Source organism: Trachemys scripta, chromosome 1 (assembly GCF_013100865.1).
Source record: "Trachemys scripta elegans isolate TJP31775 chromosome 1, CAS_Tse_1.0, whole genome shotgun sequence".
NCBI classification, from domain to species: domain Eukaryota; kingdom Metazoa; phylum Chordata; order Testudines; family Emydidae; genus Trachemys; species Trachemys scripta.
In genome coordinates, this window is record NC_048298.1 from 87768486 (window position 1) to 87786767 (window position 18282).

Below are 18282 nucleotides of genomic sequence, written 5' to 3' on the forward strand. Positions count from 1 at the left end.
GTAGGGCTACATGTAGGTGGCCTTTATTATGTGGGAGGGTTGTCAGACTAGATTATCAAATGGTCCCTCTGGCCTTCAAATCTGAGAATAGGTCATTTCAATAGGTAATTGAAATGCTGGGGGAAACTTTAGGGAGTCATAATGCAATTGCCCAAACAGGAATATGGCCAGCAAAGTAGCGCTCAGGGCCGGTTCTAACTTTTTTGCCGCCCCAGGCAAAAAAGAAGAGCACCGTTCCCCCCCCCCCGCGAGCGCTGTGCCGCCGTACCCACCCCGTGAGCGCCGCGCCGCCAACCCCCCCCAGAGCCGCCGAAATCCCCGCCCCCCCGAGACCATGCTGCCCGAAGCCCCCGCCCCCCTCCAAGCACCGTGCCACCCGAAGCCCCCGCCCCCCCTCCGAGCGCCGTGCTGCGTGAAGCCCCCGCTCCCCCTCCGAGTGCCATGCCAAGCCCCAGCTCCCCCTCCGAGCGCCATGCCGTGCCAGCCCCCCCTCCAAGCGCCGTGCCGTGTCAGCCCCCCCGCTCCACAGCGCCACGCCAAGCCCCCGTCCCCCTCTGAGCGCCGTGCCGTGCCAGCCCCCACCCCCTCCGAGCACCATGCCAGCCCCCACCCTCCCAGTGCCGCGCCAAGCCCCCACCCCTCTGAGCGCCGCACCACGCCGCCCGAAGCCCCGCCCCCCTCCAAGCGCCATGCCGCCCGAAGCCCTGCCCCCCCCCCCAAGCGCCGTGTGCAGAAACAAAAAAAAAACCCTCCAGCGCTGCCCCGAGGAACCAATAGATAAATAAAAACCCGAGCGCCGTCCCACCCCAAGGCGCCGCCCCAAGCACATGCTTGGTCGGCTGGTGTCTGGAGCCGGTCCTGGTAGCACTAACACCACTACTTTGGAAAAAGTTGGATCTTTGAATGACCAAGACGCGTCAGGGCCTCAGTTTTATATTCCATCTGTCTAGCTAGGATTTTTTACCAGCCTCAACACCATGGTCTCTGAGCACTTTCAAGTAAGCTGGCACCTAAAGCATCTCTAATACAGTATTAGGGCATTAGTTCAGTAATACTGTTCGATACTTTACAGACGCAACACGTTTCTTCCAAGCACCTCCAACTGTTCTACAAAATTGGGTAGGTGTTATTTCAGTTTCATAGATGGGGAAACTGAATCACAAGGCAGTGAAATGCCTGTCCCAAAATTGTACCCTGGGAACAGAACCCGGGTTGTCTGACCTTCATTCGCCTGTTCTAACAACTAGACCATGCTGACTTCTACTGGCTTAGAAGGAGGTATTTTTCCCTGCTGAATCGCTCATGTCAGTTCTTGCAACACTTTGCTTTTCCTTTTCGGTTTCTAATTCAAATATTGATTGGGATCAATTCTGCTTATCTTTGATTTGTAAGGATCACCTGCTGAGGTAGTATAGCTGCAGGTAAAGATACAGATTTCCTCTGCTGGAGGATTCGGCATCTTGGCCTTGAGGAAAAGAGCCAAAATTTCCACGGAGGTTCAAATACGCATATTGTAATTCCCCAAATAAATACACATGGGTTTGGAGAGAACAAGATGAATTCTAGCACACATCCCCCACAAATCCCCTTGATTGTGAGGCAGTCCCCTAACATGCAAAGAGTGTTAGTCAAAGAAAATGTCTACAGTAATTGTAAGAAAATGTCTGCTTTTCAGTCACACTTTCGCCATCTGCTCATTTAAAGGGAACTCTGTCAAGTAGTTTTAATTCCAAATTTAGATGCTTTTTTTTAAAAAAAAGGGAAGGGAGGTGTTTTACAGATCTAACGGGTGTGGAAATGTTTATTACATTTTTTAAAAGTAACATATAAAGGAAACAACAATTTCAAGGTGCAGTAAATCCTCCTCTGCCAGGTTGGTTACCCAAACACAATAGCACTATGCTAGTGGATGACAAATAGAAAGTAAATCTTTTCAGTCTGGTTTCATTCTCTTACCTGAGTAAAATGCAAAAAGCAAACACTAGATTTCAAAATGAAATCCATTTTAACAGAGGGAGCTATAACCCCACTAAAAATGACTTAAAATAGCTTTTCTATCCACAAAAATCACAATCCCAAGGTCAGATATCTTGGGCTCATCCAGGCCTAGAATGAATGTCCTCGGTGGCTATCCCTGGATACGAGGATGATGTCTGCCAGGGGAAAAAATGTCACTGATGAGACTTAAGACGGCTGAGGAGTCCAATCCAGGCTCTACAGGTTTTTCCACATATATGACAGATGGTTTCTTGCAGGAGTGCTAGAACAATTGTTATTGGGGAGGTGGGGGGGGTTCACAGCCATTGAACCAAACTGTAAATCCTGTATATAATGGAAACCACTTCAAGTCTAGGGTTCCTGCAGCAACCTCAGTTCCAGCATCTGTGGTTGGTTGGAGCGAGCACAACTGCTGGCTGGGAGGCTGTACGCTTTCCTTCCTCCTCTGCCATTTCTCAGCCTCTTGAGCAAGGTGATTCTCTTCAAAATGGGGTGAGGCTTGATGTATGATATGATGCCTTTGCAGTCTATTGCCAGACAGCTCTTAACAATTCATCGGGTCAATGCCTCCCTTCTTAAGATATACTATCAGAATGGCCTTGTAGCGTTTCCTCTGACCCCCTTGAGTCTGCTTACCATGATTATGTTGAGAAAAGAGGACTTTCTTCATAAAACGAGTATCAACTACCCACACACAATGACCAGCCCAGCAAAGTTGATGTTTCATAATCTTCACCTCAACACTGGTGATGTTAGCTACAGAGAGAATGCTGGCATGGGTGCGACAATCTTCCCATCTCATACAAAGAATCTTCCTAAGGCAGCATGTTGGTACCACTCCAGATGCTCTCCTTAGACTGTTACCTTGTTGTGGTGGAGAGGCTTGTATATCTGAATGACCCTCAAAACTATGTTGTTCGGAGTCTTACACTACTGGTAGGGCCACCCTTGGTGAACAGTTCTGAGGTGAGGTTCCAGATGAAACGCGGTCCAAACTTCTCAAGACTCCCATGGCAGAACAGGCGTATTAGTAGAACAAATGTAGAATCTCCCTGGAAAGGGGATTATATCCCTATTCCAATGGTATAAATCTCCCATTTCTAGTCATGGTGGGTCACAAGAAATCAGCCCTTGAATGTATGACTAGTCTTGAACTTCCAGAACTGAATACTTCCCATCTTAGTACTCAGACCAGAGATGGGAAGAGGTCACATTCACGAGAAAGAAAGAAACCTTTTTATAGCAGATTGATTATTTTATTAAATAAAGACAACTGTTTGAGACTGCTGAAGGGCTTGGAATGTTAATAGTCTGAGGAAGATGGACAAGTGGGCAGAGTGCATATGAGGCAGCCAAAGGTGCATGATAAATTGTGGAACCAGATGATTAATTAAATATATTCCATGGCCCTGTAATTTATCATTTGGCCATCTCTATTCCATATGTTGGCATGCTTATATATGTAGGGGGTGGTGAGAGCCATATGATACATCTAAATCAGTGGTTCCCAAACTTGTTCCGCTGCTTGTGCAGGGAAAGGTCCTGGTAGGCCGGGTCGGTTTGTTTACCTGCCGCGTCTGCAGGTCCGGCCGATCGCGGCTCCCAGTGGCCGCGGATCGCTGCTCCAGGCCATTGGGAGCTGCTGGAAGCGGCGCAGGCCGAGGGACGTACTGGCCACTGCTTCCAGCAGCTCCCATTGGCCTGGAGCAGCGAACAGTGGTCACTGGGAGCCGCGATCAGCTGAACCTGCGGACGCAGCAGGTAAACAAACCGGCCCAGCCCGCCAGGGGCTTTCCCTGCACAAGCAGCGGAACAAGTTTGGGAACCTCTGATCTAAATAAATAAAACAGCCCCTGGAAGAGTTTGAGATATCAGTCCTTAAAATTATGACTTTTATGTTTAGAAAAGCTATTTTAGGGATGGTTATGCCTCCACCTGAACCCTATGCAGTTGGACTAATGGTAACCAATGCAACTGACTTTAGAAGCGGATATATATATAAATATATATATCCCAATAAAAATAAACTTTTAAAATCTCTTTAGAACATTTGTAGAATAATTTTTCTTCAGTGTGTGGCATACATAGAGCAACCATTGATGTGGTGTGGTGTGGTTTTTGCAGCACATGATGGATACCCCACAGCATCATGTATTTTCCTGCACGTATTATATACAAGTAAGAATATATAGTGGTATGGTGAGGTATAAATGGGCTATTAGTATGAGTTCAGGGTGGCTTTATTACTTACACATGTATTTTTTTTTAAAAAGACATCTTTATATTATGGCTTTAACTAGAGAATATTAAATTTGAGGTTTTGCCAATTTGCATAAATTCCTGCTGCTGGATGCAATTAATTGTTTGTCAGAGGTGAGTGGAGTCCAAATATTACCCTAGGATTTGTGTTTCATGGTCTGTGGATTCAGAGTGATCATCACAGCAACAAGAATAAAAGATTGGAGAGAGGTTATCCATTCCATCATTGCTGCTCATACTAGGGGGAGGGTTGGTGACCTCAAAGGGGAACTTCGGCAATAAAAGGTTAAGGCCAGCATCTGGTCACAGGCTACCATAGAATCTAGCTTCCAGTGAAAATTAAAAACAATGGCAGCATTCACTGACCTTTCTTCTGCATATGATACTGTATGATGCAAAGATCTCCTGCTGAAGATATCATTCGCTTTCTCATGCCAATCACCCACCAGATTCATCACCGAGATGTTGAGTAACAGAAGATTCACTGTACACCTTGGTGAATCTGCTAGTAAATCATGGAGATTGAACAACACCCCCCACCCCCCAGGTATCCATTTTAGTGCCCTCACTGTTCATTCTCTATACCAGTGACATTCTGATCACATCATGCTGTAAATTCATCTATGCAGATGACATTGTGCTAGCAACGCAAGCTTCCTCTCTGAAGGCCACAGAAAAGGTCATGAACAATGACCTCAGCACACTTGAGACGTATTTCAAAGCTTGGCAACTGAAATCCAACACTTCGAAAACATTCGTCTCTGCCTTCCACGTGAAAAACCATGAGGCCAAAGTGCAGCTGAAAGTGGACTTTTGTGATCTGCCTCTTTCATATGACCATAATCCACAGTGCATTGGAGTTACCCTTGATCAGAGGCTGAGCTATCACCTACACCTTGACAATACCAAAAAGAAGATAAAGACAAAGGTTAACATCATCTAGAAACTCACTGGCACATGCTGGGAATATGATGCACACACACATTTCAAACATTAGCACAAATCCTGGTCTTGCCAACAGTGGAGTATTGCGCATCAGGTTGGTGCAACAGCTCCCACACCAATCTCATTGACACTGAAATTAATGCCATGCTCAGGACTGTTAACGGGTATCTCAGATCAACTCCAATACCTTGGCTTCCAGTTTTGGTGAGCATCACACAACATCAAGCAAGACGCTGCTGTGGTCCAGGAGTATAACAAGATCCTGTCCACTCTAGACCTTCTGATACACCAAGACTTCAATTCACTGCCACTCTGCTGACTCAAATCCAGGAAGCCTTTTTGGATCCACGCATCAATGCTACAGGCCAATGGAAAGGACACCAGCACTTGCTGGCTCGAATCATGGGCTGCTTGTGATGTCCCAAACGAAGATCTGATTGAAGATCCAATGAAAGAAGTCCAAGGATTCTGCCTCCCTCATAGGCAGTGAATTGCACCCAGCTGTGCTCGGACAACACACAGAAGGTGTGGCTCTCTCTTATAGAAATGGAAAAATCAAAGAATCACCAAATTGTGACTGTGGCGAAGTACAAACCATACGACACATCATGGACAATTGCCCCATTCATGCTGACAGTGGTGACACAAGGGGGATCCATCAGCTACCCCAGAAGCATAAGAATGGCTTTCGAATCTTAAGATTTAATTATAATTCCAGCCTGTTGCTTTTCAAATTCCATATGAAAGAAGAAGAAAAAATGGTGAAAGGGGTTTTGGCATACTTAGTGGGTACAGCTTCCTGCCTCCTAAGTGTTGGGTACTTTACTTTGTCCATGTCTGACAGTTTACATTAAGCATGGTGTGTAGTCTAATGACCTTGTGCTTTGTGTAGGCATTCTGTATGCCCTGCATGGTTATTTTGGGTACTCACCCTGACTAGTGACATATCTTGAGGTGTGTATAGGACTGAGGTATATAGCTCCTTAAGCATTCCATTTGGCAAGAAGAAGAATGGTCACCTGAATCAGTCAGAGATGGGAACACAGAGAAATGATAATTTGGTGTGATCCATTCTCCGCATTTCCCCTTGATCCTTGGCATCTCCTGGCTGACCCTTCATGACCCTCTCATTCACTGGGGAGAACAGAAAGTCATCTTCCTGTCTGAACTCTGCCAACAGCATGGCCAGGGACCAGCAAACATTGCTCCCAGACCCAAGAAGGCTCAAGTAGGGGTAGTTGCCCGCAATATACACCTACGGGGGGAACTGTGGAACTTCCCCCCAAGTAATATGACTACACTGATGTCTTTGAGAAGAAGAATTCAGAAAACCTCCCCCTGAACATCAGGACTACAACTGTCCTATAGAACTTCAGCCAGGTGCAAAGATACCATCTGAGTGGATATATGCAATGTTGGAGTCTGACTGGTGGCACTGCGAGAATATCTCCAAGAGAACCTGGCCTATGGGTTCATCCACAAATCAACTTCAACAGCTGGTGCCCCGCTCCTCTGCGTAAAAAAGGAAGGCTGTCGATTATTGAGTCCTAAATCAGATAACAATCTGGAACTGTTACCTGATACCTCTGATCCATGAGCTGTTGGACCATGTGGGTGCTGCCTGTATATTCATGAAACTGGATCTTCAGGGAGCTTACAATCTCATCCGTATCCCAGAAGGCGACGAATGGAAGATGGCCTTTCAGACCCACTACAGCCACTTTGAATATTTAGTTATGCCATTCATACTGAATAATGCTCCAGCAACAGTCCAGCATTTCGTTAATGATATGCTACAAGATCTAGTGGACCAGTTTATGGTAGTGTACTTAGATGATCTATTGATATTCTTGGATGATCTGGACCACACCACTCACATCTGCACAGTCGTAAAGAGACTACGACAATGCGGTTTCTACACTAAGATAGAGAAGTGTGTATTTGATCCGACCTCAACAGGGTTTCTGGGTTTCATCCTGTACCCAGAAGGCATCAAGATGGATCTGCACAAGTTCCAGGCTGTCCGTGACTAGGCAGCTCCCTGAAATGTGCATGACCTACAACACTTTTTAGGCTTCGCAAACTGCTACTGGAGTTCATTTTGGATTTTCCGAAACAAGCCAAGCCCCTCACTGCCAAGTTCCACTGGTCATCTGAGGCCCAGCATGCATTTGTGCAACTGAAGCTTGCCTTCACCACCATTCCAGTATTGGCCCACCCTGTCTTGGAACAAACTTTTGTTGTGGAAACCAACACCTCTAATACAGTGATCAGGACAGTCCTCTCCCAAGCAAATACAGCATCCCATTGCCTACTATTCAAGGAAGCTCACACCTGCTGAGCAAAACCATGAGATCCTGGGCAAGGAGCTCCTGGCAATTAAGACTGCCTTTGAAGAGTAGCAACATTACTTGGAAGGGACCCATCATCCAGTCCAATTGTTTATGGACCACAAGAACCTGGAGTACCTGCCTATGGCCAAGGCCCTGATGGGCCCTATTCTTTTCTCAATTCAACTTTACTACCTGATCTACCACCCTGGAACCAGGAACGGCAAGGCCGATGCCTTGTTCCGAAGATATGGCTCTGACTCACAAGACCCCAGTCTGGAACCAGCCCACATTCTCAAATCCCATAACTTTCTTAATGCAACTCACTGACATCTCCAGAATTCCATCCAAGTTGGCCATTGGCAACCCATGCATGACAGCTGGGGGTGGGTGGGAATTATGTTTGTAAAGGACCACATCTATGTTCCCCCCAGACCTGTGAGGGTGGCGGTTCTCCAACTCTGCCATGACTCCAACTTGGCAAGACACTTGGGGTGATATAAAACCCAACAATTAATGTCTGGTTTCTCCTGGTGGCCCCGAATGCACTCCAAGATCTTCATAACTTCCTGACAGGTGTGTTCCCTCACCAAGATCCCTTGCCAGAAACTCTGCAGTTTCCTCCAACCTCTGGACACCCCATCTTGGCCCTGGGAAGCCATTTCCTTGGACTTTGTGATGTAACTACCAGAATCCAGTGGTTCTATTACCATCCTGACAGCGGTAGATCGCTTTTCTAAAATGGCTCATTCTTTATTCCCTGCACAGGTTTACCCTCTGAGAAGGAAAGTGCCTGGGTCTGGATAAACAGTGTAGTCTGTCTTCATGGCCTCCCGCATCATATCACCTCCGACTGGGAATGGGGCGGTGGAAGCTTCCTAACAGTGGGAGGCCACTGGTGCCTGAACCATGCACCCCATGCCACACCTTCCCCCCTAAGAGCCAACCCCTGTGCTATCCCTTCCCTCGAGGCTCTGCCCTCACACTGCCTTTTCCCCCCAAGACCCCTCCCCATCATTCATCCTTATGGCTGGTAAAAAGTGGAGGGGCCATGACCCTCCGGCCCCCCTATTCCGGTGTCCCTGACTAGGGACCACAGTTTACTGCCCTCTTCTGGCACAAGGCCCTATGTTTATTAGGAGTCATGTGCACCTGTCCTCTGCCTACCATCAACAGAAGCAATCAGATCCTTGAACAATAATTATGATGCTACATCAACTATCACCAGGATGAATGGTCTTCACTGTTACCCTATACAGAGTTATCATACAATAATGTGGACCACACATCCACAGGCCACAGCCCCTTCTTTATCAACTATGGGTAGCACCCCAGATTCCACCTAAAACTACCCATATCATCCCCCAATCCATCTGCCTTGGACCTAGTAGAGCACATCCATCACATCCAAGAGGAGGCGAAAAGACACCTGGAAAAGGCAAAGGAGGACTTCTAAATACATGAGGACAAACATAGACAACTGGGACCCACCTACTCAGTACGATAAAAGGTGTAGCTTTCAACAGAATACATCTGCATGGACAGACCCTCCTGGAAACTAGACTTGTGTACCTGGGACCAATGAAGCCCAGCCCCAGTTTGAGACTCTGCTGCTGCAGTCCTATTGGTGGAGTCCCAGAGCAGCTGATTGGCCTGCTGGCCCTTCTTCAGCCAGAAGCAGGAACAGAAAGCTATTTGAACAACTTGGTTCTTCCCTGTTCTGGACTGTGTGCCTCCCCCTCCCTTGGCTTGATTTCTTGGCATCCTGAACTAGTGACTCCGGTCATCTGATTTGTGGTTCTGACCTCCAGTTTGTCTCCTGTTTCTAACCTCCTGGTATCCTGACCCAGCTGATTCTTGTCTTGTCACCATAGACTCTGGCTCTGATTACTGGGTCTGGCCACCCACAATGGGCTGTCACAGTGTGATTGTTTTTTAATCATTTTCTCCAGTGCTTTGCTCAATTCAATTTTAGATGAGTCAAGTGATGGAGCTTCCACCACTTCCTTAGGGATGCTATTTTACAGCCTAATAGACTGTTTCCTTTGCTTAGTTTCGTCCTATACAACTCTTCCTGATGTTTTTGCACCCTTGAAATACCTATCCACAGTTATCCTGATGCTTCTTAGTTCTCATTTGGCCAAGCTGTACATACCCAGGGTTTCTGCATAAATTAATCCTTTCCAGCCTTTTTATCCTGGTATGTTGCTCTTCTTTTCATTCCCTCCAACTTGTCAACATCTTAGTGGTGCTCAGCTGTCCTGAACTGAATACATCCTCAAACTGTGGTCTCACCAGTGTTGTAAAAACCTGGACTATTTCCTATGTCTCTGAGAAGAGGCCTCTGCATTTACAGCCTCAAATTAAATTAGCTGGATGGTTTTTGCTCTATATCAAATTGCAAAAATATATTAAATCCACTGTCTCCCTTAGGTCCTTTGGTGTTACTGCTTCTGCTACTGGAGCCCAAACTATTCCTTCCCATTCCCCTGACCCTCTCTTTAATGGCTCATATGTTGCATCTACCATCCTTTCAGTCAAATTGGATTGGCTAGGACTCCCCTTTGGGGGTCCATCAATACCACTTTATATATATGAGCCAACTCTTCCCCCACTTTTTAAACAAAATATATTTTTCCCACTCTCTGCCTCCAAGCTTTCCTACTTCACTGAATTTCAATGCCATTAAAAAGTGTATTTCTATGTCTCCAAATGTTCAAACACCGGCCTGTATGTTCTTAGTCTGTAACAGGAGGTTTTAAGTCTCACATAGCAGGGGTGGGGGTGTTGAAACTCACTTTCTGGGGAATGGAAAGGGTGAATATTTCCCCACAAATGTTTTATCTCAGTTGTCAGGAATGCAGACAAGTTCCTCCAAGTTGAAAATGACGGGTGGGTGCCACAGCAAAAAACTTGTTTGTGCTTTCTCAGGGGCCAGCCCAAGACTGTAAAATTAACTCCTCTAGGAACTAAGGACCATCACAGACCCCACTACCTTCAGCTCCAAGCGCAAGGTGCATTGCTTCCATCTAACCTGCTCTAACCTAAAGAAGAAAACCCTCACCTTTACCAAAACACACCACTGTACACATAGTTCTCCCTCTGGGGATAGGATGAGAGAGAAAATGAACCACATGTGTTAGTGCAGGGGTCGGCAACATCTGGCACGCGGCTCGCCAGAGTAAGCACCCTAGCGGGCTGGGCCAGATTAATTAACATGCTGATGCAGGAGGTTCAGCTGATCGCGGCCCCCACTTGCCGCGGTTCGCTGTCCTGGGCCAATGGGGGCGGCAGGAAGCGGTGCGGGCCAGGGATGTGCTGGCCGCAGCTTCCCACCGCCCCTGGGACGGTGAACCGTGGCCAGTGGGGGCCATGATCGGCCGAACCTGCCGTGTCAGCAGGCAAATAAACTGGCCCGGCCCGCTAGGGTGCTTACCCTGGCGAGCCCCGTGCCAAACATTGCTGACCCCTCTGTTAGTGTAAACGGGGGATTGGTCCCACTATTAATTGTGAGGAACTTTCCTGGCTTAAATTTAAATGTTTAAATTAATGGAGATATCCCATCTCCTAGAACTGGAAGGGACCTTGAAAGGTCATTGAGTCCAGCCCCCTGCCTTCACTAGCAGGATCAATTTTGATTTTGCTCTATATCCCTAAGTGGCCCCCTCAAGGATTGAACTTACAACCCTGGGTTTAGCAGGCCAATGCTCAAACCACTGAGCTATCCCTCCGCCCTACACTACTCTGGTGGAATTGGCTAATGAAAGGATCTGAGTCCTCGCTCCCACTTCCTTTACCCAGAGGCCTGCCTGACCTTGAGGACTCCCCTGCCATTCTCCGGTGTGGCAGAGTATTCCTGGGGGCTTTACCCCCAATCTTGTCATAGTCACTTAGGACAGGGGCTATGGTGTCCCCACTCTGGGGTGCTCTCTCCGCTCTGGATGCTAACCCACTGATCATTACATACAGTTAAAAGCAAATACAATGTATTAAATAGCAATCAATTTAAAAAATAAGAAAAAAATGGGAAAGGTTAAAGGGAAAAACATAACCCTGCTCTGTGGCACGGGGACATCACAACCAGCGTCTCTGGAATGTAAGGGAAGTTCACGGTCTGTTCCTCGCACCCAGGCCTCCTGCCCAGGCCCCTGTGCTGCAGGGATGCTGCGGGTCGAACACTTGCTCTGGCGGTGGCCACTTGCCTTAAGCTCTAGGTGGCAGAACCCTCCCTCCCAGTGTCAGCCTCCTGCCCCCCCGTCGGGGTTATGATCCCTTCTCCAAGTCTGGCCTGCAAGGCCTCTTGGCTGAGGGTGTCGCCCTGCACTGGGCCCTCTGCCCATGGTTCCCTTTGCTCTCCCCAGCTGCTCCCGCATGTAGCTCTGGACTGCTCCAGCCCCAGCCCCAGCCCTGCTGCTGCTCTGCTTCCAGCTTCCTGAGCTGCTTTTCTGGCCCCTCTGGCTCTGGCTGCTGCGGCTCTGCTCCCAGCACAGGTCTGCTCCCTGGGCTGCTTCTCTGGCTCTTGCTGATGCTCTCCCTGGCTCAGGCTGCTTCTCTCGTTTTCTCTGGCTCCGGTTGCCACAGATTTGCTCCCCGGCTCAGCTCAGGCTACTGCTGTCTCCTTAGCTCACCCCACTCTGTTCCAGCTCACACGGAGGATGGGACCCCACTGGCCTCCTGACCCCCTCATTAGCCTGCCCGTCCGGTCAATCAGGCTGGCCTGGAGCATTGGACTCTCCACATTGCCCCTGGGGACTGTCAGTCTCAGGGTTCCGATTTCCCATTGACCCTTCCCTTTCATACTGGGAGCTAGTCAACCAACCCCCCCCACTAAGTTTTAGTAAGGGACCAATAGTCCCCTCACATTATTCAGTATGCAGTGTTGTTGTAGCCATGTTGGTCCCGGGATATTAGAGACACAAGGTGGGTGAGGTAATATCTTTTATTGGACTAACTTCTGTTGGTGTGAGTAGGGCGACCAGACAACAAGTGTGAAAAATCGGGACGGGGGTGGGGGGTAATAGGAGCCTATAGAAGGAAAAGACCCAAAAATCGGGACTGTCCCTATAAAATCAGGACATCTGGTCACCCTAGGGGAGAGAGACAAACTTTCAAGCTTAAATAGAGCTCTTCTTCTGTTAGTCATATCACTTAATGCACTACTGAAAGTTTCTGAGGGCACCGTAAACATCTTTATAGACTAGAACAGAATTCCATTCCATAGCTGAGGGAATCTGGTAGGATCAGTTGAAATGGCCAAATCATTAAAGGGCAGAAGAAAGCGTTTTCTTTCTCTCCCATTTAGGTTTCAGCTATGATGGTGTTTGAGAGAGAAAATGTTTTGTTTTGTTTTGTTACCATTCCCCATGGGAAGATGTAATTGTGCTTTATTTACATTATAGTGGTATTTGGTTTTATGGTCTCTGTGGCAGAGTCCAGGCCCATGCAGCAGGATTGAAGCACAGCAGCAATCTTATGTAAAGCAGCAGGGAACCCTCTTCAAGGGTTTCAGGTTTCTCTGGTGCAACCAAAATAAAGACAGACTAGCAAAGTCTCTGCTCACACTCCCTTCATGTAGCCGAGCAGCGTTTAAACACCACCGCAATTCAAAAACAGCAGCAGCTGTGTGTCTAAAAAGCCCTGCTCTTTCTTCTAGGCCAGCAGCCTATTGAAAGCTCCACTCTTTGTAGACACTGGTCCCAACTAGACTCCGGTTCAGGTAGGAGGCTTTCGGTTTCCTTGAATTACCCTCGGCTCAGATGAGACCCTGAGAAACATAGCCAACTGACCCTAGTGGGCTTTCACCCCCTCTCCTTCCCCCCCAAAAACCTACACCCTGTTTTGGCTCAGTACTGCCCCCACTTAGGAGTACAGAGCCTATCATATCTGTGAAGGCGACTGTGACAGAAGAATGAAAAGACATTTAAAACCTGGGCACTTTTTCAGAGGAGGGTTGCAGATTAGTTCACTTTGGCTGAATCACTAAGATGTTTGTATTCACAGAGATCTTTGCCACTCTTTGAAATCTGGTTCTTTCCCCTAAGATTTGAAAAAGCAAGGGCCCTCGGGAGGCTTAGCAGAACTGAGGGAAGTGGCCCCAGCGGTGAGGCTGGGGAAAGTCTGATTCAGCCTGCGGTGTTCACACTACAGGTTTCAGCTGTGTGGAAGAGACCCAGATCTCAGCTGCCTGCGAGGAGCCTGCCAGGGTCCCCCAGCAAAGCACAGACCTCCTCCTTCTGGTCCCAGGATGGGAAGGAAGCAGGAGAGAGGGGCTGAGAGGGGGAGGAGGGGAAAAGAGAGGATGCAGAGAAAAAGAAATCAGACAAAACACTCTCTCCTCCTACTCCTCAAGGCATCACTATGAGATGTCAGAACCCTAATCAACACCAGCTCCAGGCCCCATCCTCCCAGCCCCAGCTGCCATGAAAGCCAGGCCCTGCCAGCAGCAGCTCCTCCTCCTCTCTGTCATCAGCCAGTCTGGCCTGACACATTGAGCCCAGGCTGCTGAGTATTGTCCTAAAAGCAGAAAGAGAGAGAGAGAGAGGAAAGGGAAAAAAAAAAGAGAGAGAGAAAGAAAGAAAAAAAACCACTCACTCAATCACATGACCTGACAGGATTTGTAACCATTTCTTTTTGTGCCACAAAGAATGTTAAATACATATACTAAAGCCCCACAAAAGGAAAGGAGCTAAAATGGGACAATAAGGAAGCCTTGCAAGGTAAGAGCCTTTTCAAAGAAAGGCTGTGACTTTCTAGGGTAGGGGGAGGTGTTCATTTCAGGCTACACCACTCTGCCAGTGGGGGCTTGTTTAATTTCACATGGCTGCTGGTTTGCCAAGGGTCATCAGCAGGGGAAAAGTGACTAACACAGGAAGGAGATTGTGCTGGTGCTACCCCAATTCTTTATTTTCTAAATTCTGCTTATCCTGATTTTTCTCTCCCCATAGCGCTACTGAGGACATGTTAGTGTGTGTATATGTTCCTAACCGTTTGGAGAGGTAGATGTGCAGGCTTCATTTTTTTAGGAATATACTACAACCCTTGCCCCAAATATATTGCCTTTGATGTTGTACTGGAGGAAATGGGAGGTGGGAGCTATTAAAAGCTAGTTTCTAGGGGAAAACAACATCAGCTGGGGGTGGGGTGGAGGGTAGGTTAAGCTGGAAATATTTAAAACAACTAAAGCTCTTTAGATATGGAAGATTTTTTGTCAGATTTTTAACAGCTTGGAGGAAGGGGAAACTGCATTAATTTGTATGTGTTTGTTTGAAATAAAGGGCTTGTAAAAGGAAACAGCAGGTCTGGCTTTTTTTTTTCTTTGAATTTTCGTTGTGTGGTGTTTATTGTGGTTTAAAAAAAAAATCCCAAATGTAACCTGAGCTCTTCACCTCCTCCCCTCTGAGAAAGGGGTTTGAAAAATGACTGTTTGCTGAAATGTATTATTGAAAGCAGGAGGAGGGATGTGGTGATGGGGGAATCTGTAGCTCTCACATTTCACATTCTTTAGCAACCTTCCCTTTTCTTAAATGTGTACGGATACATACGCGCACACACCACTGAGGTTTGCAGAAAAGCAGGCCCCAGTACAGTTAACCCTTGGGAATTAATCTTTCTTCTTCTTACCGTTTGGTTTAAAAAAAAAAGTCAGAATCTTGCTCCCCAATAGAGAAACAGAAAGGAGGAAAGGGGGTGGGGAGACAATGCTATATGTTTTATAAGGGGCATAGGGAGAGAAAGTTTGAATCAGGGAAGTTTCTATACAGTAAGAGGGAAAACTGGCTGCTGAAAGCTATGCAAAGAGCTGGATGACATTTTTTTCCTTCCCTTGATATTTTCCATATGGTTCCACTCCTCTTGCATGGATTCCTGTCAGTCATGTGGCTACTGGGTGTCTCTGCGTTCAACAGCCTTTAACCTCCATTTGTTACTTAAAATTTTGTAAGATCAACAAACAGAGCTTAATAATAATAATAATAATTAATAATAAATAAATACCTAGCTCTTATATCTTTGTGTTGTGATTTGCCTTTTTATTTTTCTTTTGCTGCACCCAAAAGGCCTTTACAAACCAAAATTTCATGCTTTTCTGAATTTTGCAAAGGATTGCGTGGCGATTCTCTCTTCTTTTTAAAGCTTAGTCCAGATTTAAAAACTGTCTCTATGAGGCCTGATCAACATCTAAAATGTTCAGGTCCACCTAGCTATGTCATTCAGGGCTGTGAAAAATCTTGTGCCCTTAGCACTGTAGTTAGGTCAACCTAACCCCCTGGAATAAAAGCAGCTAGGTTGACAGAAGGATTCTTCTATCAACCCAGAATGGATCTGCCTGTTGGAGAGGTGGTTACCTAAATTAGTGGTTTTCAACCTGTGGTCCACAGACCTCTGGGGGATCTGCAGACTATGTCTAAGATTTCCAAAGGGGTCCACAAATGAAAAAAGGTTGAAAACCACTGACCTACATCAATGGAAAAAACCCTTCTTGTTGCTGTAGGAAGCATTTACGCTACAGCGGCACAGCTGCAGCACCGTACGGTAGCATAGACATACCCAGAGCCACATTGCTGCTGGCTGTAGGCTGCCCTCCCCTCGCCCACTGTGATTTAGAAGTTGACAGACAAGTAGTGGGTGTGCATGTGTGACACGTTCCCTGGGCCCAGCCTAATGCTATGTTGAGGTTTATGACTGGACCCCTGCTGCAGATGGGGATAGCAGGGTGGTCTGACCCACGGTGGTCTGAAAATATCTCAGCAGAACTTGCTCAGGAAATTTTGTGAGAGCTTGTGGGGTGTGGTGAAGAGGGTTATGAGGAGTTTGTGGATAGGAAGAGGGGACTGTAGGGAGGCAAGCTGGTGAGGATGGGCCTGTGGGCAATTTGTGATTGCCAGTAAAGAAAGATGGCAGAGTTTGTAGCAGAGGTTACAGAGCTTTATGGAAGTAAGGTGTATGTGTGGGTTATAAGAAGCCTGGGGGAGGGTATCAAGTCTTGTGGAAAATTGTCAGTGTTCTCTTCCAGCTCTCACGCTCTCTGCATTACCTTAAAGCCTTGTGTACTGTAGGAAAATAACTTGCTCCTGGGCATCTTCCTTGACACACCAAGTAGTCACCTTTGCTGAGTCTTAACAAAACAGCCTGATTATCCCAGCCCTGTCCAACTGGGAGTGTTTCTGGGCTGCAGGAGCTTTCTCTCTGCCATGGAGGGAGGGGGGGTTACTTTGGAGTATTCAAGGCAGGAGAGAGAGGGAGCCTCAGTTCCCTTCCGCAGGAAGATGCTGATCTGGACCTGGATGGGCTTTATCTCTTATCTGTAAATAAAAATAATAAATAAATAAACCCCAGGAGATAGAAAGGATTAAGGCCCCTTCCTCTGTCCCCCTCCCTCTTTAAATGCAGGAAATGTACCAAAATGGATGGCCATTTTTGGTGATAGGTTGTGGTTCCAGTAACAGGAGATTGCTTTCACACAAGAGGAAAGCAGTGGGAAGAGGGGAAGCCCAGGGTGGCTAGTACCTTCTCATGCTATAACATCTCCCTGGATGTTTCACAGCTCTTCACGCTGGAGATTTGGGGGTGAAAAATGAGAGATTACTTGGTATCATCAACACCAAGTGTTCAAAGAACATGAGTCAGCCCCCCTCCCCGCCAAAAATCATGATTGGCTTAAAAATGCTGACACTTTAAATGAGAATGATTTTGGAGTTCTTTTTGTCTTCTGAGTGAGCCTTTATGACTCACATTTTCAAGCTTTTCTCTGCAACTGGAGGGCTGGAAAGGTAATTTTTTTATGAAAGCTGAGATTCTCATGCAACATGGCTCCAGGTAAAACAGCAAATATTGGAAGACTCAGGATAAAATCGTGAGTGTTGACAATACTGATTTTTTTTTCTCTCTTTTCCTTTTTGCTAGCTTCCTACACTCTCAGCCCTGCCTGGAAGGGGCTCTCTTTTGGGGGGAGAAGAGAATTCACTCTCCCTAGCCAATTCTGTGTCTGCAGATTAATACCAACTGTGATTATGGCTTTTTGATGTAAGCAGTTATGTTGCCAGGGTCTGTACTGAGATCCCTCTAGCTTACTTTACACAGGCTACTAAAGAACCATGAGAGTCTAATGACTATGGCTGGTTATTTATCTTTGCAGAAAATGGGAGAAAAGTCCTGGTTTATCCCAGGAGATGGGGACGAGGAACACGCAAAAGTAATATTTTCTGTTTTTTTTTATTAAAATGATTTATAAACTTATTACTTAATTCACTGGCCACAAACTTGTAAAAAAAAATCATAGTGGAGTCTTCTTCAGAACTGGTCTAGCTGGGCTAACAAAGATAATGGGAGAGTCTCCTTGCTGCAGCCCTCTTCCACTGCTCTGGTGATGTAAAGGGACCTTAAAAGTGGTGGAACAGTCCCCTGGGAATTCTCTCAGTACAGAGGCAGCATAGGGCTGATATAGGCAGCTTTCTGCATAGTCTCTGATATAGGGATGTGCTGGGGTAGATGCGGGCAGACGGCAGGAATGGCTGATATAATATGTATCAGAGGGGTAGCGGTGTTAGTCTGAATCTGTAAAAAGCAACAGAGGGTCCTGTGGCACCTTTAAGACTAACAGAAGTATTGGGCGCATAAGCTTTCGTGGGTAAGAACCTCACTTCTTCAGATGCAAGAAGTGAGATTCTTACCCACGAAAGCTTATGTGCCCAATACTTCTGTTAGTCTTAAAGGTGTCACAGGACACTCTGTTGCTTGATATAATATGGCTATT

The 18282-nt window shown here is 46.8% G+C and overlaps 1 protein-coding gene across 1 annotated transcript in view; it reads left to right on the forward strand.

Annotated features, from left to right (window-relative positions):
- Nucleotides 1-14080: 14080 nt before the first annotated feature.
- The window catches only part of TCF20 (transcription factor 20), a 186379-nt gene continuing 182177 nt past the window's right edge, over nt 14081-18282 (forward strand). Inside the window, exon 1 of the mRNA XM_034774962.1 lies at nt 14081-14248. The gene's annotated coding sequence lies outside the window, so the exon portion shown is untranslated. The remainder of the gene's footprint in view (nt 14249-18282) is intronic.